The sequence below is a fragment of the Macaca mulatta genome, chromosome 14, assembly GCF_049350105.2.
Source record: "Macaca mulatta isolate MMU2019108-1 chromosome 14, T2T-MMU8v2.0, whole genome shotgun sequence".
NCBI classification, from domain to species: domain Eukaryota; kingdom Metazoa; phylum Chordata; class Mammalia; order Primates; family Cercopithecidae; genus Macaca; species Macaca mulatta.
This window is the reverse complement of record NC_133419.1, coordinates 133116005-133139983: the sequence shown is the minus strand read 5'-3', so window position 1 is coordinate 133139983 and position 23979 is coordinate 133116005. Positions and strand designations below refer to the sequence as shown.

The window sequence follows — 23979 nt, the reverse complement described above, 5'->3', positions numbered from 1 at the left end:
GGTGGAGACAGTGCCAAGTCTGTAAGGCACATTTAGGAGCTTCATTTCTATTAAAAGAATAGAAGATATGAGTGAGGCTGGGCTGAGGGGAAAATGATGACCTGAAAAATGCTTTGTTTGTTTAAATATAATTTTGGCTGCAATGGGGAGAAATGCTTATGAGTGGGCCTGAGTGCACCTGGAGACCGTTTGAGATGCAAGGCAAGAGTTGAGAGAGGATGGTGGCTTAGGCTACAGTGATGGGTGGAAATGGAGAAATGCACACAGATTTGAAAGACCCTTAATCATTGAGACTTGGTGATAGACTGCATATCAGAGGAAGAAGAGTCATATCAAGGATGACACCCCATTTTTTGACTGGCCTAATTGAATGGCTGGTGGGACATTCACTGAAATAGAAAGTACAGAAATAAGACGCTATTATGAGCCTGTAATAAGTTCATTATGAGCTTGCTGTGGACATGGCTACTTTGAATTGCTTTGCAGTTAAGAGCTGTTGAAAAGAATGCAAGGTATACAGGTCTGTATTACTCAGAGACATAAAAATCAATGGGAGGAGATTTATTAGGGGAATTGGCTCACCTGATTATGGAATCTGAGAAGTCCTGTGACAGCCATCCACATATGGGGGACCCTGGAATGCCAGTAGTGTTGTTCGGTCCAAGTTCCAGGGCCTGAGAACCTGAGGTGGGAGTGGGGGTTGCTGGGCTAAGTCCTCGAGTCCACAGGCGAGAGAGCCTGGAGTTCTGCTGGCCAAGGGCGGGAGAAGAGTGTGTCCGAGCTCCAGGGAAGGAACCTATTTGCCTCGCCTCTTTTTTGTTCTGTCCAGGTCCCAGCCTATGGGATGGTGCCCACATACAGTGAGGGCGGATTTTCCCCACTGAATCCACGTAGACTCACATGCCAGTCTCCTCTGGAAACCCCCCACAGACACACCCCAAAATCATGCTTTACCAACTCTCCAGGTGTTCCTTAATCCAGTCAAACTGACACCTAAAGTTAATCATCACAGGTCCACCTTTTGTCAACTTGGCACCTCTATGCTTCCTTTAAACCAAACTTAACCTCCAAATGAAGACAATAACAAGAAAATAGTTCCACCTAACACGGTGAAACTATCTGCATACAACGGAAAATGTGCTAATCTCTTCCCTAGAAGAGAAGGTAAAGTCTTTGGATGATAATTGAAACGCTATGATGTAAAATTAACAACACGTAAATACTGATATAAAGTCAAAAAATCTTGTTATACATAATAAAGGGATAAGAGAGGAGCAAAACCAAAGATATTTGCTTAATGTAAGCATAACGTGCATAATATGTACACTAAAACATATCTTTAACAAGATAGGAAGAAAATACTCATGACAATTACTGTCCTTGTTTCTGTAACTAGTTACCCGGCCATAGCTAGTATTTGTGACTGCCTTCCACTACCCATTCTGTATAATTTTACCTGCAGCAAGCAGCTCAGCTGGTCATGGTTCATTACCTGGTGGGGTGACTGAACCTTTATTCCTGAGGAATCTGGGTCACTTGTAGTCCTCCCTGGATTGTGTTGAACCTTTATTCCTGAGGAATCTAGGTCATTCGTAGTCCTCCCTGGATTGTGTTGAACCTTTATTCCCGAGGAATCTGGGTCACTCGTAGTCCTCCCTGGATTGTGTTGAACCTTTATTCCTGAGGAATCTGGGTCATTCGTAGTCCTCCCTGGATTGTGTTGAACCTTTATTCCTGAGGAGTCTGGGTCATTCATAGTCCTCCCTGGATTGTGTTGAACCTTTATTCCTGAGGAATCTGGGTCATTCGTAGTCCTCCCTGGATTGTGTTGAACCTTTATTCCTGAGGAGTCTGGGTCACTCGTAGTCCTCCCTGGATTGTGTTGAACCTTTATTCCTGAGGAGTCTGGGTCACTCGTAGTCCTCCCTGGATTGTGTTGTGGTTTCCCATTGACCTTGATCGTGGGGCATGGTAATATTAACAGACACCCTAAGGGATCTCCTGTATTCCAGGCATACTCTTCCTTTCATCCAATGGAGTAGTAATCCAGTTTCCCCTTCCTAGTCTGGATGAGTTACCCAGTCAGCACCGTAATATAGCCAGTTGACTCAGAAGCATGAGGCCTCCAAAATGGCTGGGGGGCGGGGGCGTGGCGGGGCAGGCTAAACTTCCAGTTCAATGGAATCATTGTTGTGTCTCCTGATGGAAACATTCCTCTCTCTGGAACTAAGACCTCGAGGTTCAGCACATAAAATCATGGGAAAAGGAAGCAAAAGCTTTGCCAGTGGGTTACTAGGGGTACTGGTGAGTGGTGACGCTCCCACTCTGTGATTCCTGACTCCATGTGTCCTGACTACGGGAAAAACAGCATCATATATTGGATGCTGATTCAGAGCACACACAGCCTTCTGGAAAACCTTGCCCCAGTCCTGCAATGTTAGCTGGTCCTGTAACTGCAACTTCAAAAGGCCATTTTACTGTTCTGTCAAGCTTGTTGCTTCAGAACGGTGGGACGCAGGGTAAGACTAGTGGATCCCATGGACTTGGGCCCATTGCTGCACTTCTTTGGCTGTGAGGCGAGTTCCTTAGTAGATACACTGTGTGGAATACCATGAGAGTGGATAAGGCATTTTGTGAGTCCACAGATGGTAATATTGGCAGAAGCATTGCGTGGAGGGAAGGCAAACCTGTATCCAGAGGAAGTATCTATTCCAGAAAGGACAAAATGCTGTCTTTTCTATGATGGAAGCCTTCCAATGTAATCAACCTGCCACCACATAGCTGGCCGATTGCCCTGGGGAATGATGTCATATCAGGAGTTCAGTGTTGGTCTCTGCAACTGGCAGACTGAGCACTCTGTGGTGGTTGTAGCTAGCTTAGTCTTGGCAAGTAGAAGCCATGCTGCTGAACCCGTGCACAACCCTCATCCCTACCACCACAGCCACCTTGTTCCTGAGCCCACTGGGCAATGACAGGGGTGCCCGGGAAAAGAGATTGATTGGTATTCACAGAATGGGTCATCCTACCCTCCTGAATGTTAACATACTCCTCTGTGGAGGTCATCCTTGGGTGAGCATTTACATGAGAAACAAATATCTTCACATCCTTTGCCGACTCAGAGAGATCTATCCACATATCTATTCACTCAGTGTTTTTGCCACCAATTTTCTAATCATGTTCCTTTCAAGTCCCTGACCATCCAGCCTATGAATCAGCACCTAATCACTTATCTGGCCATTTTTCCTCTAAGCAAAGTGCACAACCAGGTGCACTGCCCTAAATTCTGCTCCTTGAGATTTTCCTTTACCACTGTCATTAAAAGATGTTCCAGAAAGGGGCTGAGGTGCTGCAGCTGTCCACTTTTAGCTGTATCATACAGAACAATTTGTCCACAAAGCCCGTTGGCTGATCATGGGGACTCCCCATAAGGCCATAGGTGCAGGTGGTGGGAGAGAAAGCAGTGTGATAGGAGTAGACACCAAGGACATTTGGGCCATTTCTTCATGTAACTTATTTGTACCTCCAGGGCCTGCGCTGGTCCATTATTTGATGAGGAACTGCTGCTGTGCATGGCCTTCCTGGCTTGGTAGCTCAGATGACACCCAGTTCATGATGGGCAGCTCAAGTCACATGGCAATTGGTAGCCCATGGTCAAGCGTTCAGTTTCTGTTAAGTCCCAGTAGCTGACCAAGAGCTCTCTCAAAAGAGTACTTATCTATAGATGATGGCAGGGCCTTGCTCCAAAATCCTAAGAACTTCTGCTGCGATTCTTCTATAACGCCCTGCCAACAGCTCCAAACAGCATCCCTATCTGCCACTGACATCTTGGGTATCATTGGATCTGCTGGGTCATATGGCCCAAGAGGAAGAGCAGCTTGCACAGCAGCTGGGACTTGCTGTAGAGCCCTTCTGTTTTGGACCCCACTCAAAACTAGCAGTCTTTTGGGACACTCAACAAATGGGCCAGAGTAACACACCCAAGTGAGGAATGTGTTGCCTCCAAAATTCAAATAGGCCCACTAGGCATTGTATCTCTTTCTCGGTTGTAGGAGGAGCCAGATACACAACATATCCTTCATCTTAGAAGGAATATCTTGACATGCCCCACACCACTGGACCATCAGAAATTTCACCGAGGTAAAAGGCACTTGAATTTTAATTGGATTATCTCCCATGCTCTGATATGCAAATGCCTTACCAATAAGTCCACAATAGTTGCTACTTCTTGGTCATGAGGTCTGATCAGCAAAAGGTTATCAATGGAACAGTCTGATATCTTATGGAAGGGAAAGACAATCAAGATTCCTGCAAGCTGGATTGTGACATAAAGCTGGTGAGCTGATTTATCTCTGATGTGAGATAGTGAGGGTGTGTATTGCTGGCCTTGCCAGCTGAAGGCAAAGTGCCTCAGGTGGGCCTTATGAACACAAATGGGGAAAAAGGTATTTACCAGTTTAATAGCTGCATCCCAGGTACCATTTTGTAAACTGCATTCAACTTGTCTTTGACAGTTGGTTGAGTGCCATCACTTGGTCCCCACCACCTTGGTATCCAATTGCTCCCATTGAATTTAAGTTTTCCAACTGCATAACAGCAGTTCCCATGGTAAGATCTGGTCTACATAGAAGAGCAATCACAGAGCTCTTCAGGGATGCTGGGGCTCCCCTCACAAATCCATTGTTCAAAGTATTGATGAAAGGTCTGTCTTCTGGACCCTCCTGGTGTGGCTGAGTAGGGTTTCAGTGACAAATCCACTATAGCTTTCCAATCTCCCTAGGCCTTTGAATCCCTTCCTCTGTGTTAGCCCAAGGGAGATCAGGCATCTCCAGCTCACTCACAGTGGGTCATGTTTTTTGATCCATGTTTCACCAACCAATCAAACAAACTCACTCCCTGAGCTGCAAAGTTAAATTGAGGACCTCTGCTCTGAGGGTCCATTTAAGTAAATTTGGCCTGATCCAACTTTATATTTCTTCCACCATTTTCCCACACTCTCAGTGTGCATTCCCACAAGTGTTCCCTGGACTTCTGCTTGTATAAATTGGAAAACTGAAGTAGGTCTTTTGGAACATGGCACACCTCCTCCTGAATCACACTTTGAACCTCACCTCTAGGCGCCTGCTGGGACTCAAGTCTAGTTACAGATTCAGAAGCAAAGAGGGGCAGTGGGGGTGGATTCTGAGGAGACTCAGCTTTGTCTTGCTTGGCAACTGCCTCATGGAGGCTTTTACCATTTTTTTAGGCATTGCAGGGTTAACTCCTTCAGACAGAGGTGGGAAACCCTATACTATTGTGGGTGGGAACCATTTCTGCTGGCAAACAACACTCATCAGAATTTCAGAGCTCAGTGTCCCCAGCCTCATCGGAGCCCTCCCACACATCCCCATCTCAACTTACAGATCCCATTCTGTCTCAACCGATGCCCTCACTTTAACCATAGACACCTACGGAGCTGAGAGTTCAGCTTTTGCTGTGATTCAGTCAGTCATATGATAAGCGCTGTTGTCTGATTTTCAGCAATCCCAGACCTGTGGCTACAGGGGAGGAGATTCAGACTCAGGGCACACTTAGAAGCTCTTCGGCTATTTATGTAGAGCTGGAGCAGGAAATGGAATACGTGAACTCATTCTTTTCTTTCATCCCTTTGTCCACTGACATTAGGAGCAACCAACCAAAGTCATTATATTCCTTGGTTTTGCACAAATGTTAAAGGTATCATATATAGAAGTCACCAAGTTTCTTGTCTCTTTTAAGTGGTGAGTTAAAAGTACCAAATGTACCTATTTTGTGTATCTCTAGGAACAGTTTGCACTAGAGAGTTCAGTGCTGTCTGTACTGTTAGAAGTAGAGTCCTTGGCATTTTTAGATCTAAGTAGATTCGATAGCCAATTCTAGAAACCCCAAATCAATTATGAAAACCTCTAGAACCACTGTTGATACTAAAAGCTGCACTAGTCAGTGTTCTTCAGAGAGACAGAACCAACAAGCTATTTATAGATATATAGATATACGTGAGGGGATTTATTAGGGGGATTGACTCACCTGATTATTGAGGCTGAGAAGTCCCGTGACAGCTATCTACGTGCTGGGGACTCTGGAATGCCTGTAGTGTTGCTCAGTCCAAGTTCCAGGACCTGAAAACCTGGGGTAGGAGTGGGGGTTGCTGGTGTAAGTCCTAGAGTCCAAAGGCCAGCGATGCTGGGGTTCTGCTGACCAAGGCAGGATAAGAGTATCGGAGCTCCAGGAAAGAAACCAATTTGCCTTCCCTGTTTTGTTCTTTCTGGCTCCCCAGCCTATGAGATGGTGGCGAAGCACACTGAGGGTGGATCTTCTCCACTTGGTCCACTCAGACTCACATGCCAGTCTCCTCTGGAAACTCCCTCACAGACACATCCCAATATAATGCTTACCAGTTCTGTAGGTACTCCTTAATCCGGTAGGTGGATACCTAAAATTAACTATCACAAGGTCTGCTGCTCAGAAGAGCTGTGGGCTCTTAAGTGGTGTGGGCCCCTGAAGTCATGGGTATGGATTAGCTCCATGGAGGATAAAGAAGAAATTAAGAAGAGAGTGCCTTGGACAGAGTCTTGGAAATCTCTAATACTTAGTGGCTTTAGCTTGGATGAATGAAACATAAGAATCAGCCAGAAAGTTAGCAGGAGAACAAGGCTGTTTTTAAATACAAGAAGCTCAAGAAATACTATTTCAAGAAGGAGGAAATAGTCCAAAGAACCAAGTGCTTGCTGGTAGTCAAGTATAATGACTGATAAAAGACCTAGTGTAACAAGATGATTGATGACATTAATGAAAAGTATTTCAGGCAAGGATGAGACCAGACTTAAATGAGTAGACTGAAAGGGAGGTAAAAAAGTAGAGACGGCAAACATTATAATTCTTACAAGAAATCTGGTTATTTAGAGAAGAAAAGACCAGAAGCATGATGGAAGGAACAAGAGTAGTGGAGTAAATTGTGATGTGGTGTGTGCGTGTGTGTGTGTGTGTGTGTGTGTGATGTAAAGCTGCATCTTTAGCTTCTAGAAGTTTTCAATGTAATGTAGGCAACCAGACCAAGAAACAAGCATGCAGCACTTTGATAAGAGTGTGTAAAGACAGCCTATAACTCCGCCTTGGCTATTGGAAGCCAGGAGTCAAGAGTTACAGCCCACCATCTTTGGAAACTGTGGTTTACTGTGAAATTCTTTCTATATTTTGACTGAAGCTTCAACACAATGGGAGCTATTACCATATTGCAAAGCAAGGTGCCAGACCACTGGCAATACTTGCAAAAGAGTTGACTAAAATGGATTTTACGATGTTGCTATCTGCTCACCTTTAGCCTTCATAAGAGGCTGGCAAAGAGAGAGTTTGATATTAGAAAGACATTAGTGGCTTCTTTCTCAGAGAGATCCTGATGGTCTCTGAATTGCACCCCTCCCAGGGAAGGTGTTGTGGAGCGGACTTTTTCCTCACCTCCAGACTAGATGGAGAAACTAACTACAAGGAGGCCACACACACAGCTTGATGATGCCAGGGAACCAAACAAAAGTATGGGTGCTGGGCTAGCTGAGTGCCCAGCAGCAGCAAATAGGGCTGCACGGGCAGGGTTGGAGGGTAACTGCACTTCTCACAGCCATGGTCAAGCGTCTGTATTTCCCGAGGATGATGGCTTAGCCATGCTGGAAAGGTTACGCCTGGAGGTTTTTTTGTTTTGTTTTGAGACGGAGTCTTGCTCTATCCCCCAGGCTGGAGTGCAGTGGCATGATCTCGGCTCACTGCAACCTTAGGCCTCGAGTTTTTATAGCTCCTGTCCAAGTGAACAGCCAAATGGTTCAGTTCTGTGACAACAAACAGTCTAAAGGCATCCACTGTAGTTAGTCAAGATGATTGATGATTTCAAAAAGAGGGGATTAATGGGGGTAGAAGGCTGATGGCAGAGGGGTGAAATGTGAGTGAGAAGGAAGGAATTATAAACAGTGAATGGGGACAACCTTTATGTAACAGAAGTTGTGAAAAGGAGAGTGGTACATGAAATTAGCTATAGGAAGGGCCTTTGTTTTGTTTTGCTTTTCAAGAATGCCAAAACCTGAGTGTAATCCAGATAAAACTGGGCTTTCTTGCTTTTAGCTTCTTGCTCTGTGTTATGTTCCACTCAATAAATAACAGTATTGCAACAACAGTCACACATATTATTGGAAAGAATACTTTACTTTTGAAAGCCAGAAAGGGCCTCTCTACAATGCACATCGATGTATGTTAGAATTATTTTTTCTTTGTACTTCTCTCCATATTTTACATGCCCTTCTTCCATCCCCCACTCCAAATAGCTCTCCTTTTCTTCTCAACCACCCCACACTCTCTTGTAAACCAAGTTAAAATGAGTTCTTGATTATTCTGTCTCCTGGATATACCTTTAGGATCTATTCTACTCTTCTAGGGGAGAATTCTGCCTTTTCCACTGTAAATTTAGTTATTTCCAGCCTCTCCAGCTCTCCAGGCACATTGCTACTCAACACAGTCATAGACCTTTCTAGGTGATGACATTGGGACAAAAGCTCTTGTCTTTTAAAAGCGATGGAGGAGAAGGCCTTAAATATTCATTCTTTAATATTGTAGCTTTCCATCGACTTAGTATTCTTAAACACTGTTGGAAAAGAGCCAGAGGAAGTGGAGCTGGAAATCCATGGAGTGGGTCCTTGAGGAGAAGCAAGGGTGGGAACAGAGCCCAGGTATAGGGGAACCCTCAGACAGAAGGGCACACCATTCATGGCAGCAGGGGTGGGGGCGGGAGAGGATGGGCGGGATGAAGAGAGGATGTTTGCAGGGAACATGGAAATTGAAAAGTCTGGACATTAAGAGAATTTCTTCATGCAGCTATTTTACCCAGCTAATATAAGGTGAAGACAGTATTTGAATGAAATTAGAGGTGACAAGATATTACCCCAAAGATATATTCGTTCATTCATTTGGTCTAACTCAGCAAACTTTCACTGAGCACTTGCTGTGTGCCAGGCCATGTTCTAGGCACTGGAGGCCCAAGAGAGAACAAGAGAGAGAAAAGCCTTGCTCTCATGGAGTTGATATTCTAGTTTATATTCTGGTTTATATAAACTGCAATACACCCTTATATATTCCAAATATATATTTATATATTCCAGTTCATATCTAGTGTGTTTATTTGCATATAAGCAAACTCAATTTTAAATATTCCAGTTCATATTCTGGTTTGTTTATTTGCACATAAGCAAACTCAATTTTAAATATTGGTAAGTATTTTAAGAAAAATAATATAGAGTCATGGGCAAGAAAGGTTGAAAAGGGAGGAAAAATGACTACTTTTGCTATGATGTCTCAAAAAATCTTCCTGAGCAGATGGATGAGCTCGGATCTGGTAGGAGAGGAACAGCAACAATTGTTGTGTGCCCAAGATGTAAAAATAATTATCAATGAAGTTGACACTTGAATCAAGATAGCCAGACGCTTTTGGGAAACTTACCTGAAAAATTTTTGTAATATAGACTTCCAAAAAAGTTACCAACAATCACCTGGAACTACCTTATCTAATTTTATAAAAGTTCTAAATTATATATGTTGATTTCTCTTAAGGTAAATAACTTTGGATGTGGCTTGTAAATTGCATGCTACTACCAAGTGGACACAAACAAGGTACGATGATGTCGGCATACCTCACAGTAGAGAGGGGAGATGTAAAGAGTGTTCGTGCTTTGTTGAGATCATCAAGCTCTCACTTTGGTTCTTGTATTTCTTATCATAGGGTCATTTTTCTTTCTTACTTTATTTTGTCTTGCTCTTTTGTATGTATCTTTGCAACCTCCCTTAAATTATTCTGTGTAAAAGTTGCATGTCTAAATAAAGGGCATACTCTAGAAACTCAATGATTTTTCTCTCCTGCTTCTTCACTTCTCCAGTCTCCAAATACTGGTGTGGATGTCTGCATCTATCTTGCTGAAGTAAAATTAAAGAACAATGGGTTTTTCATAGCTTGGCTCTTTTTTAACTTGACTCCCCCAGCAGCTGAGCAGTGATATTTGGAGGGTGAAGAAAGATATTGTCAGTGAAGATGGTTCTAGCACTATAGGACTTCTTTGAAGTGGAAGAGAAGATATTTTAGCCAACACTCAGATGCTTCCAAGAACACCCTTGACATCAGAATTCCCTGAAAATAGACATCTCAGGAGCATTAAAGATAAATTTAGGTTATAAAAGGAAGAAGGCATAGCAAGTAGAAAAAAATTACAAAAGCCCCACAAAGATAAAAAGTTGCCTTGTGAATGATGATGGAAGCCTCATCCAGAATCTCTTTCCTAAAACATGAAATTATTTTAGGTTTTGCAACGCTCGAATTAAAAATACTAATAGCCCATTTCTGCCTATTAAAATGGTGCATAGCTAACGGTGTCTGCGCTTCTGTTACACACATAATAAATTAGACTTTGACGTATTTCTGCAATTTCTGTTCGCTTTTTCATTCAGGAAGCAAGCGTTTATTGACATCTCCTATATGCCAGCACTGTGTTAGAATGGCATGGGCAGTATTTATTCAGACAAACCTCATCCCTATCCTAATTGAAGTGTGACATCCTAATGAGTTCTTCTACAACGCTGCTACCTTTGTTAGATCCAGAACTAAAATGAACCATGGAGTTGGAAGACAAAAATACTGATGACAAAATCTGTTAATTGTATTTCGGCCCTGGACACTGGTTGTAAGAGGGAGACATCTCTGGTAGGAAATATCAGGAAGTAAAACCTACTAGTTCTGCCCAGTTGGCCCTTCATTATCAATCACTTTGACCTTTCAGCGAGTATGTTTTTCTAATGAGATGAGAGATGCTTGTCAATATTCCAAGATCTTCGGCTACAACTTGACTGTGTGGGTGGGGCATTATTATCATCGTGGATGCAAATTTAAAAGTCTTTTCTAGGCAAGGTTCTCCACTCCATGAGGTCAGAAGCACCTGCTTGCTAAGCTCCAGAATGTTATGCCCCATGGACAATTGAACAGAAAGCAAGTTTGTAGCACTTGCCCATGCTTGGTAGGAGGATGTAAGGGGTGTTTGAACATAAGAACAGCAGGAGCCACCATTATTCCGAATTCCTCCCTTGCCCATAATTAACTAGACTTACCTTAAGCAAATCGGCTTTCTTTGTCTGTCCTTGAGATCTCTTTAAAATATCACTTAAAGTTGCAGTCCTGAGGCAAACAGCTAGATGTTCTCTATACTCTGCCCCAAAGCCACCTTCTTTCATTCCTACAGTGTCATTCTCTCAGTGTACCTGGACATAAGTCCTAAAAAATCATCTGCCAAATGCCCTGTAAACTGTGGCACTGCTTTCAGATAAAGAAGTAAAATGCATGATTTCTAAGAGTTTAGGGCTGATTTGTCCTTTTCATCTACTCTGACATGATTTAATGTTCCAGAACTTGTAAAGGGAACAGATTTTTTTCTTTTTTTTTGTTGTAAAATTTGTGAATAATTTATCAAGTGACTGAAAGAGCAGTGACTTTAAATTATTAAAATGCATTTTGGTTTTGAAAGAAGACATTAGAGATGTTTGCTTTGGCCCATTCTTATGCCTTTACACAGCAGCAAGAGATTCCTACAAATTCAGGGAATGGTAAGGTGATTTTCAGTGATTTATGGGGTGACTGAGAAAGAGCCAAAAAAAAAAAAAAAAAAAAAAAGCCAAACAAACAAACGAACAATACAGACAACTTTCATTTATTTAAGACAGAGCCTTTTTCCGAAGCAAATAACCTTTTGTTACATCTCCAGAGAAATGACATTTCCTTTTCCTTTTCCTGCTTTGCAAGGACAGCAGATGGGTGGGGGGAGAAACTGAAACAAATGGAAAGTAAGGCAGGCACAGGCTCCTTCACGTTCCTTCTCCCTGTGCATCCCGCACCGAGCATGCTGAAGGCATGGCTGTGCTTCCTTCAATTTGTCACACATCAGAGACAGCGCACAGCCTCTGATCTCTAGAGAAAGTTATCCATTCCAGTCTGTCTGACCTAAATAATAAATTCTAGGCCATGCAGCCTGGAATGCTTCCTGTCTGTCCCAAAGAACCCTAGTCGGGCCCATGTGCCTTGTGGTATGGGGTGAGATGTGCCACCCAGATGTTGGTCATCTTAGTGACAGAAAGGGAACTGAACGTTAAACCAGGCTGTCTACATCCAGACACATCAGCTCCTACACCCTGCTTTTCCTTGTGCCTCCCCTCTTCTCTTTATTCACCCTTCACTCTTTGCCAGTCATTTCTCTTATGCACTCTCATCCAAAGGCTGCCTGCCCCTCCAAGCCTCTCCCAAATCCTACCGTAAATGGAAACAGGACATTCCATGCTGGTCTTAGAAGCAACAAAACCTAGGCAGTCATGAGACCAGCCCCTGGCCTGGCCTCAACTTTCCAAATGCTAAGTATAAATCCCTGAGAGAAATTCTCTCTGGGATAGGAAATATATTTCACATGGCGCAGCTTAGGCAGAGTAAGATAGAAAGCTAAGCGTAGTAGAAGATCTGGCAGAGGTGCCGCAGTATGGACAGGGAGCCGTGAAGCTAGCGATCCCTTATGTTTGTGACACTTTCTTACACCATTTCTGATTATATCAATCCTACCTGTTTCTCTCATATCTCAATCCCTTGCTCTCAAAAGGAAGCAAAAAATGATTGCTCTATAAAATGAAATTTTAGTACCCCTATTTCCTTGTTTAGATACTCCCAAATGGGTATCATCATCCTCATTCCTAAGTTCAGAAACGTGTCTATTGTACCGTTGGCCAGGCTGGAGTCACACTCAGGCTGTGCGATGTTCATTGCTGTTCACTGTACTCGGTCACGCCCTGTCTTCGGGGTGAGTGCAGAATGGCTTGGAAAGCTGGGAATGCCTTCAGTCCATTTTATTTTTTGTTTCTCCTTTTCAGAACAAGGAGTTGGAAGATGAGATACAGTCGTGTGCTGCTTGACACCAGGACACATTCTGAGAAATGCTTTGTTAGGCTATGTGGTTGTGCGTGAACACCATAGAGTGTAGTTGTACAAACCTAGATGGTATAGCCTACTACACACCTAGGCTCCATGGTGGAGCCGACTGTTCCTAGGCTAGTGTTACTGTACTGAGTGCTGTAGGCAGTTGTAACACAGTGGTATTTGTGTATCTAAACATAGATGAGGTATAGTAAAAATACGGTATTATAGTCCTATGAGACCACCATTGTATTTGCGGTCTGTCCGTAACTTAAATGTTGTTATATGGTACATGACTGTATACAGGTAGGGTCTTAGAATGATAAAATTCTGTAAGTGAGCGGAGCCTTGGACCTAATTTAGTATAATCCACACCTTTTAATGATGAGACTGGGGCTCTGAGATGCTCAGTGGCTTGAATCCAATGTGCTCTCTGTGGGGCTGGTGCTGTTTCCACTGTAGTGAGCCCTTGGCATTCTCCAAGCAGGGCACGACAGCGTTCTGGGACGTATATGTGAGAAGTCAAGAAGCACTCAAGATGAGAGCACAAAGGCAGGGATACTGGCTTTTAAAACAGTTGTGGCAGTTTTCATTTCCAAAGATGCTGCAGGGACACCTCATCTCATATGCTCTCTGGTCTTCTACCAGCTGGCTGCGAGTCCCTCAGCACAGGGAGGAGTCCAGACCCCCTTTTCCTGAACCTGGTATGGCCCTATGACTTCTCATAACCAATGGAATGTGGCAGAAGTGACTCTGCCTGACTCAGGCTGAGTCAGAAAAGGCCATGCAGCTTTGGCCCAGCTGGCTCGGGCAGGCCCTGGAGGAGTCACCTGCCTGAAAAGTCTGATTACCCAGAGACCACATGCTGGAGAGGCCCCCAGGTGAAGCTGGTCCTTCTCACTGTCCCTGCCAAAGTGTCAGAAAAGGAAAGAAGAAGCCATTATGGACACTGCAAGCCCTGTCATCCCCAGTCATTTGAGACTTCCCAGCTGAGGCCCCAGGCATCATAGAACAGGGGCAAGCCGCCCCTACCCAGGCCAAATTCCAGACCCACAGAGTCCATGCCCACAGTAGCATGTGTGTTGTTCAAGTTCCTAAGGTTCCTGAGGCTTGTTATTTAATGACTGATAATTAGACAGTAATAAATGTTTATAATAAAAAATAAAATAGAAATAATAAATGCTTACAAATAATAAAAAGTTTTATAGTAAGTAAATTTTGAAAGCCTTATTGATATGGGACTAGTTATGTAAATTATGCTAATCCATAGAATGGAATACTTTGTAGCCCTTATAGGAATGTGATAGCCCTACACTTATTACGGAAAGATGGTAAAGGCACATGGCAATGTGAAAAAAGTCAGCTGAAAAGTATGTGTACTCTAATTGTGTTTGTATAATGAAGGCAAAGGAAATTGTGTGTTTGTGTGTGTGTGTTTCTGTCTTGTGGGACTTGTATCTATACAAGATATTTCTGAAAGGATACAAGAGAAAGGATGAAGTGGTTAACTGGATGGGGGAATGCGGACTCAGGGAGGGGAACTGTTACATGCCAAGAGACATTTATTTTTCTTGTTACTGCTTTCCCTACTGTTTGATTTTCTACCATGAGTTTGTTCTATTTTGAAATTAATGCTTCCAAGATGATGAATATTTTATATGCTACCTCCAAAGAGAAAAAAATTCGTTATTGCAGGTGACAGCTGAAACTGTATATTTTCAACTGTAACACAAAGACAATAAAAATTATTTTTTAATATTGGAGAAAGCCCTTTTACCCCACATACCAACTTCATTTTCTGTATAGCTCAGTCCTAGGTGTCATTCACAAAATATTAATAATATAAACTATGATGTCATGTAAACTAGGTGATATTATTGGGGAATGAATTGTGTTTTCTCTCTGTGTCTCTTGACCTCCAACTAAAGTAGTATAAACAGCATGTTTATCCACGGGCAGAAATTAACTCAGTCACCCAAAGAGAATGGTGATTAGCAAGATGTGGTTTTAGATGATTGAACACGCTAGCTTTTTTCTAGTGAGGACCCATATTGTGTTTTGCAGCCCATAGAAATGCAAAGCTTATTAGTTCCCCGGATTTTAGATATTGCTTGCAAGTGGCATCCACCATTCTGTTCTGCAGAGAACGACACAGTCCATTTATGAAGAGGTCTTATGCCATGGCTTATATGAAGATACCTGGCATTTGGTGGTGGGGTACATTCATGGCTCATTGGTGAGTTAATTGTTATGGTGGAAGAGGGAGTAGAGGAGAAGGCACAGCATGTGATCCAGGTAGATGCTGTCCACTGCACATAATCAATGTCAGCCAGAGCTGCGCAGCTTGGACTCAGTTCTAATTCCTCTCCTTCCACCAATACTCAGTCAGGTGCACCTTTATGTAACTAACCTTTTATTTTTGGCAACAGAATCCTATTGGAAACCATAGTTTTTTAAATGATGTGTCACAAATCTGAGCAATCACTTTTCAGTTCTGTGAAATAGCTTCCTTGGGTAAAACCACCTATATATTTTAGTAAAAACAATTTGGTAATGTTCCTAACTTACTGTTACTATTATTTGTGTGGCATGTATCAGAGACCCTTGATTGTAGCCACTAATGAAAGCTTGCACAAAACTATAAAGATTGTTCTGAATTATACTAGCTGTCAACAGTTTTCATCTCAGTAAACCAAAAGCCTATGCTATTTTGTAACTTGTGATGTTCTCTCTTTAAACCACAGCAAACTATAACCAAGCTATATATTCACAGAATTCCCACTTTACATGTCTCCCCATGAGTTGTGTTTTATTTTCTAAGATCTAGTCAAATAAAGAAACCCCAAGCAATCTTTCTTACCCCTGGTATTTGTCTTTTTATATTATTTTCCGTATTTTTTTGACAGGTTCTCTCTACGGCAACCAACACACTTCTATCCACCACAGACAGTTGTCTCATTTTTTCTGACTTATTGGAGCCATTCAACATTTTTGATACCTACGCCTCGATCTGCCTTCCAGACGTGGGGGGTACCTCACCATCTCTTCCCCTTTTCAGGAAGCCCCTGCCCTGTCCCGTTAGTGAGCTCTTTCTTCTCCCCACCCCAGAAAGCTGGGCACACCCAAAGGACAATCGTTAACCTTCTAATGCATATTTTCTCTCATATGGTGATTTCATTCATTTTCTAATATGTGAATTTTTCCCAAATGGATAACCCCAGCTATAATCTCTTTTTAGAATTTTGGCTCCACAACTATATGATTTTTAAGATGCCTTCCAGCTCTATAAATCTGTGATCCTATTATGTCTGACTGCTCACTAGGTATTTCTTCTTGAGTGTTCCACCATCATCTCAAACTCACCGTGTCTAAGTCCAAACACATTATGTTTCTCACTGGAACATGTGAGGCATATTGAATAGAGCTTAAACAGAAACTGAAGTACAGTAGATCCAAGTCTCAGTTTTGCCTCTCTAGTTTACTACCTCTGGGCATTTGGGCAATTTGCAAAATCTCCCTGATTTGTAATTTTTTAGTGTAGAAGAATAATTTTTTATTTTATAGGGTTTTTATAAGGATTGATGAGGTAAATATAAACTTGATAGGTAAATACTAGAAATACAGTTGACACATAATAATGTTCTTCCCCGTCCCATTGCCTCTCATCTTCCTGCTTTCCCTGTTCTTATCATTCTCCTATTTCCCCAGTCTGAAAACGCTAACAGTATTCCTGTATGTCATCCTAACCTAAATAAAATCATGTTTCGTAAGACAGTCTTCCAAATGCCTTTAAGACCTGTGCTTTATTTTTATTCCCACTGGAACCAACCTCGCTGAGCTCTTCATCTCTTCACACCTGGAATATGGTAATTTTACTGCTTTCTAACAGCCTTCTACAATAGCCTTCTTGTCTGCAGGACTAATTAATCCTGTGCTCTCTTGCAGGTGTGTTCCTAATTCACCTGTCTGTGTTTTCTATAAAGAATCACTAAATGGTGCCTGACCTAAAATAATTATTTAATGTGATTGTTTCAGCCCCTTGATTTTTTTAAAAAAGTAGGCTTACATGACCTCTAGCATGCATACAGTATTTTCTCAGGCACCTTGGTCTCTATTTTACTGCTGCCTTCTCATGGCTGAGTTAACCCAGTAGATTCATGTGTTGCATGAGGCATATAAGATCCAGTGCCATGCATCTGTTTGTGCAGGTTCTTCCTTCTGGGAGCACCTTGCCCCTCAGATCAGACCATTTTGGTGTTCGCGGGAAAGCCTCGCTGCCTCCATGAATTCTTTTTCAACCGTCACGGCTGAAGTGCCTTTCTCCTTATTTTCATAAACACGTTGGATATTTTTGGACTTATTCATTGGGCATTCAAATTCATGAATGCAAACGCTTTTATATGCATAATTCCCACTTCCTAGAAAGTCTTTTCCCCACCTCTTGATCTTCAGAATATTTTACTCTTCCAATTTAAGCAGGATAAAATATTTTCCCCTCTTGGAAACCTCTTATGGCCTATCCAGTCTTACGTTTCTACTCCTTCTCAAGCAGATGTAAGCATTTGGTTTTCTGTCCATTCATCACGTTTTTCACACACCTCTCTTATGGTACTTGTTATATTGTAATCACTCTCTCAGTCAGTTTTCGATGTAGCTTCCTAGCAAGCTGGGTTTCTAGTTCTTGTTCATCTTTACACCTTCAATCTTGCTAACACATAGAAGGTGCTTCATAAATATACATCCAGTGAGATAAAGGGGTGAAGTTCGGGGATTAGTGAGGCCCTGTGGGCAAAGCATATCAATGAGTGATTCTAGTGACTCCAGAATGACCTAGAAATCTCAGTAAGAGAGCATGGGACACAAACGATGGACTGGAGAACAATGACGACCTTCCCCTGGATGCTTGCTATCTTCCTTCATGGTTCTAGAACCACTCACCGTCTACAAACCTGTTTATTCCCAGCGTGATAGGAAGTTTTATGTTGCAAAAAGATGATGTACTGGATTTGATTTTGTAAGACTTTTTGTTTTGTTTAAAAGTGGTTTGCCTTCTATTTACTTATACAAAGTTCGTTTTTTGTTTAACTTGGATCAAGTTGGCGTTTTGAATTTACTTGTTAAAACAGAAAATGTACAACTCTATTTCTGGATATTGTTGGTTGCTTCTTTTTCTTGCCCTCCCCCTCCTCTGTAGTTAAGGATTTACCTTGAAATGTCCCCAGCCTGAACACCAAGTGACTTCTGTCCTAGAAGGGAATAAGCCAGAAGGAGAAGGAAAAAGTTGGGTTAAGTCTCCTTAGCCCCTAACCACAGGGCTAGAATGCAATGGCAGTGAAATGTACTAATTTATCTTATTTTACATAATTAGAGTTAGGGGCTATTGAACACAGAATGCAAATGTATGCTAAATATGCAAATCAACCACATTTCCCAGATTTGGAGAAGGGGGAAATGTGGTAGCCTTATGTTAGATGGTTCTCTCTTATCTGTGAACACAACTTTTCAGCACTACAAATGCAAGCAACTGCGCAGTCACAGTTGGGGCTGCTAATTTGGAAATCCAGTTTAGGCTGATTTGAAAAGACAACAACATTTTTGCAATCACTGGTGTATCCTTTATGAGAGAGTTAGTCATGCCATTTTTTGTTTTCTGAAGACGGCCTTTTTTTCTTTTTTTGTTATTATTATTTTTTTAAATTTGGGATCCTGCGTAACTCTTTATTACAAAGCCTGGCCCTAAAACTGCAGAGTAGACATTTTTTGGGAGTGCCCCCAGCCTAACTGTGTATCAGAGAGGCCTCCTTGCCTGGATCCTTGCCCAGCTGCAGGGAGCCTAGTCCGCAGGCCTCCTGCCGGCCTCACAGCTCCTCAGCGCCTCCTGAGGGACCTTCAGCTGCAATGGGGACGCACTGTTTGTGCTTCCTGCCCCTTCCCCGGGGGCCTGCATCGCGGGAGGCTCATGCTTCCTTCCTCTTCCCTTCCCACGTGTGGCACTCCAGTAAGTATCTGGAACCCCAGACTCCAATTCCGCATCTGCTTCTGGAAACCGAATCTGATACAGATCTTCATTCCCTCGCCCATCTCTCTCCCCATTTTAGGAAATTTTCTTTGTAGTTGGAGATCTCATCCTCTCCTAAATATCCCTGTTAAGTGGATCCAGTAAATTACTTCCCAGGCTTCATCCCAACTAAAGAATCAACGGTGGCATTTGGGGCAGTCATGACCCTAGAGTGGTGTGGGCAACTTGTCTGAGACACTTTCAAACTGTGTCATGTGAGTGACCACAGAGTTGTAAGGTCAGACTTGTAAAAACACAATTTTTGGCCGTGTATTCCACTCTGCTATTACTCCGGCCAAAAGAGGCAAGGGACTGGGGATGGAAGTGGGGGTGGGGAGCCTTGTCTTCAGGTTAAAGCAATATCGAACTCCAGTCAGAGACATGGGAAGAAATACGGAGACCCTGCACGGGGCTCAGCTTCAAATTACTATCTGGACTCAGTCAAGGAAATTACGTACAATTACTTGAAATTGGTATGCAATGTCATTTTAAGGAGTAGAATAATATGGTCATTCTACCAGTAATTTGGTTAGTAATTTGGTAGTAAGCTCTAGTAATTACTGTAAGTGCTAACCAGTTCATTTCCCAAATCACTTTTCCTTTTGGGTGTTCACTTTATTTTGTACATTTTAATTGAGTTTTTTTGTTAAATGGCCTAACAATGTTTTACATTCCATGGCCTTAGCTAGGGCTGAGCGCGAGAATACGCAAGCCACTGTGCCCAGTTTTGTTTCCAGCATCTGGATAGCTGCTGCTTAATTCATATGAATCCCCATGTATCCATTACTGTCATAATCAACTAAGACATTTTTGAACCTTGAGTATCTTTGTGGTATTATAGTAGGGGAAAATAAAATACTGAATTAATCAAAAGATAAGGCCTATGGAGTTTGTGACCCAGAAGAGATATAGGCACAGACAGAGTGGGGCAGTTCTAGTGACAGGTTGTAGATGGTCAAGAGAGCCGTGGTGGCTTGTCGGCGTGGCAGACGTTTGTGAGTGTGTAGATTTTAATTATTTAAAATCATTTAATGTTTAAAATTATTTTTTAAAATTATTTAATTTCATGTTCTTCCTGGCTTTACAAATTGATTAGAAAAAGCTCATGACCTGAAAGAGAGAAGGTAGGAAAACAATACAGAGATGAAGGGATATAATGGAATGATCAGCGAAAACGTTTGGAAGTAAAGGAAGTAAGGAAAAGTGAGAGAGAAGGTGCTTAGTGTGCATCTGGGAAGTGAGCCGATTATGCCTGTGGGACTGGGGGAAGGTGCATTGAAGAGAAGAAAGCATGTGATTGGCAGGTGTCTGAAATGTAACTTTATCTTTCTATGAAATGGAATTCAGAACACCCCAAATGCCCCAGTCACCATGAAGAAGGTATGATGGTACAATGTATGTTTTCGTTTGTATTTTTTTATTTTCCCAAAATGGTTCATGTATGAAGTAGGCTCTTAGACTATCTCCCACTACTATTGCAAATACAAGCATAAGAGAAACCTGTTTATTAACGCTGAACTAGTGTGAGAGATAATTCATTATGCTCTTGCTGAGGAGAGCTGTTGCCTCGGAGTTTCTTTATAGTTCCCCTCACAAGAGTTTTAATAGCTGTGCAGCAGAACTTCACACCAAACTTTGTTATTCTCACCCATCATATTTTTATCATAAAAATGTCACTCTGAACGGAGACGCTCACTCTCCCAGTACCTTTCCCACTTTATTTCTTGCAAAATGTAATTTGGTTTATGGACTGCTACTAATAACTTGCAAAGTCTGATTTCTACTTTAAGCCTTCCATTCTGGTAACACCTCATCTTATTTTTGAAACACACAGAAGTTTTGATAACTCCTTGACTACCTTTAACTCATTGATTTCTGAAAAACTATGAGATAGGCCAGTGTGGCTTTTAGCTCATGTATTTGTTCACCCTATTTCTTGTTGACTTTCAGCTCACCCAGGGCTTTGTAGCATCAACTGTATGATTTTCATACTTTTACTAAGAGTATTTTGTATGTCTTTCTTATCTAGGTGCCTAGAATGGCTGTCATATAGTAGACGCTCTGTAACTATATGTGAAATAGTAATTAAAACAGAATCAGTGATTTCCATGGTGCTTTGTTTTAGACACTTGTCTCCAAAGAGAATAGCTTACTTACCTTAATTTCATTTATACAAAGCTTCTACCACTGAGCCACGTGAAACAGGACAAACTGGAAAATGTTATTCTAATACTTCTTGTCATCTGTATTAACTAATGATTTCAGGCTGGTGCATGGGCTACTGAATTCACTTCTGAGCCTTTGATTAGTTCACTTTTTAACATGAGTATGCAAAATGAAATATGAAGCACTTAACGCTCAGATCCTTGAATTCTAATCATGCTCTGTGATGTACCCATCATAATACCTGCAGAGAATGCTTCAACATTCCAGGTCTAAAAGTTGTAGTCAACATTTCCTATGCCAGCTGTGTCAGGGCATTTTAGAGAAATAAAACCAATAGGAGATATCTCCATAGAAAGACTAGATAGATAGATAGATAGATACTCTCTATATAGAGATCTACTGGCTCTGTTTATGTATGTATCTCTACAAATATATCTATATATACATATATTGATTTACATACACATGTATAAGAGAGATTTATCATAAGAAATTAATGGACATGATTATGGAGGCCAAGAAGTTCCAAGATCAGTTGGCAAGCTGGAGACCCAGGAGAGGCACTGGTGTAAGTTTCAGTCCAAGTCTTAGCCTGAAGGCAGAAGACTGATGTCCCAGCCAAAGCCCATCAGGCAGGGAGAGAAAATAATTCCTTACTCAGTCTTTTTGTTCCATTCAAGCTTTGGAAAGATAGGATGAGGCCCATCCACATTAGGGAGGGCAATCTGCATTACCGAACCTGCTGATTCAAAAGTTAATCTCATGCAACAATGTCCTCACAGAACACAATTAACCAAATAGTGAAGCACCCTGTGGCCCAATCAAATTGATATACAAAAGTAACGATCACAGCAGCCATCATCAGAGAACTACCTCCAGCCAGTATAATTTTTTCATTGTTGCTGAGATGGAGTTTTGATCTGTCGCTCAGGCTGGAGTGCAGTGGTGCGATCTCTGCTCACTGCAACCTCCGCCTCCTGGGTTCAAGCGATTCTCCTGCCTCAGCCTCCCAAGTAGCTGAAACTACAGGCATGTGCCACCACGCCCGGCTAATTTGTCGTATTTTTAGTAGAAATGGAGTTTCACTATGTTAGCCAGGATGGTCTTGATCTCCTGACCTATTTTACCAAAATGGTGAATAAGTTAATGTCAATATGTATATTTCTCAGGAAAAATAAAATGTAAATAATTAGAAACAAGCTTCTAAGCAATGTTCCTATGACCATATGGCTACACTTAATAGTAATTTACATTGCTGTAGTCTAGAGTGTTTATTTTAGTTCTTCAATCTGTTTGAGGGAAAGCTGTTTTGCATGACCCCAGCTTGGAGACTGGACACAGAGTAAAGTCTAGGATTGCGTAGAGTACTAGTGAAGATACTACAGATTTCCCCTGAGTCTAATGAGGAAAGTGGCCACATCTCCATTCCAGCCACCTTCCCACAGGACTTGAAACCTCCAGCTGGGAGATGCTCCAGAGGGCCTCTGTGATCTGAGGGGCCTGGCTTTTGATAGTCCACATCATACCTATTAGGACTGTCAGAACAAGTTCGTGAAGTAAGCAGTCCCCTGCTGCCCCTTTCTACAAAGAATGAAGAACTGAGAAGTCAAATGAACTCTTCATGTGACCACAGTTCACTGGTAGCAAAGCTAGGGACAGACTCCAGTGTGCTTGGTGCTGGGTGCTGCACTGGTAAGTTTATTGATACCATGATTTGATTCTCTATTACCTGCAGACCTCACCTTTTCTTTTACCCTTATTCAAGTGAATATTGCATCCTTTTTTGGGTGTGGGGGGGTGCAGCTTCGTTCCTGTCAATGACTGCCATCAAAAATGCTGACCAGAAATTTCAGAATTGAACAGTTCAAACCTCCTCTGCAGGCTGAAAAGATGAATCTCACATTTTGCACATCCATCTCTGCAGAATATGACTGCTGTTTTTCACTATGTGGGATATATATCACTTTTAAATGGCGACTGTGGCCTCTTGGCACACTGGGAAGTGATTGGGCAGCTTAACCAGCTTCCCTTGCGTGTGATAGAGAATTCTGAGGCAAAGCCCAGGCTTTCTTTCCCCACAAGGACAACCATTGCCAATCACGTTTCCTTATTTAAAGTCACTCCCTGGAGAAAATTAAGCATCTTTTTGTTTTGCTTCCTTTAACCGTCTGTGGTTTCATGCCCCTCCTGAGCCTTACCTGTCTTGAAAAGCAAAAACCACATCCTTTACCCCTGAAGATCCAGCTGGTGGCACACGGCGACTCCTTCCCTGATGGCATTGTGTTCTGATTCCTTGAAAGCACCAGGCATGTTTACCTTTTCCTCAAATCTTCAATCTCCACACACCATTCTGGGCAGGGCAAGATCAAACTGGGGTGCTAGCTCATCCTTGGCCTTTCCAAATACCCTACCATCGGCACATTTATGTTAGATATTGATTTCTGCTTAATAGAATAAGCCAGGAAAAATCACACTCCTTGCTGGCGTTCAGAGGATAAACCATAAAAGCCATTAAGAAGTACTGTAAGCATGAGGATGATTAATGGGACTCAAGGTGCCGTCCACTGACTATTTCCAGATAATGTCTTTGAGAGATTCCATTGCCTCTGGCAGCCATTGAGAGCTATTTATTTGCAAGGTGAAATTCTGAGTAATGATGTTTCCTGGTAGCTCTGACTGACAGTGTTAAGGAGACAGAACTGGATGGCCCTGAACTCAGCTCATAAAGGATTTGCTCTCAGGAGTTGCTAGGATACTTCAGAGGTTGTGC

General features: G+C 42.2%; 1 protein-coding gene and 1 long non-coding RNA gene across 7 annotated transcripts in view; one reads left to right on the top strand and one right to left on the bottom strand.

The window, feature by feature from the left end:
- Nucleotides 1-6627, bottom strand: part of LOC114672114 (uncharacterized) — a 30695-nt gene extending 24068 nt beyond the window's left edge. Inside the window, exons 1-2 of one of the 2 annotated variants that reach the window (XR_003722336.2) lie at nt 6043-6627; nt 583-682 (exon numbers count right to left, since the gene is read on the bottom strand). This is a non-coding gene — a long non-coding RNA (uncharacterized LOC114672114). Of the gene's footprint in view, nt 1-582; nt 683-1492; nt 5694-6042 lie in introns of those variants that run through there. The other variant, XR_013404443.1, reaches the window with a different exon arrangement.
- The window catches only part of OPCML (opioid binding protein/cell adhesion molecule like), a 1159533-nt gene that overhangs the window by 657361 nt on the left and 478193 nt on the right, over nt 1-23979 (top strand). The window lies entirely within an intron of this gene.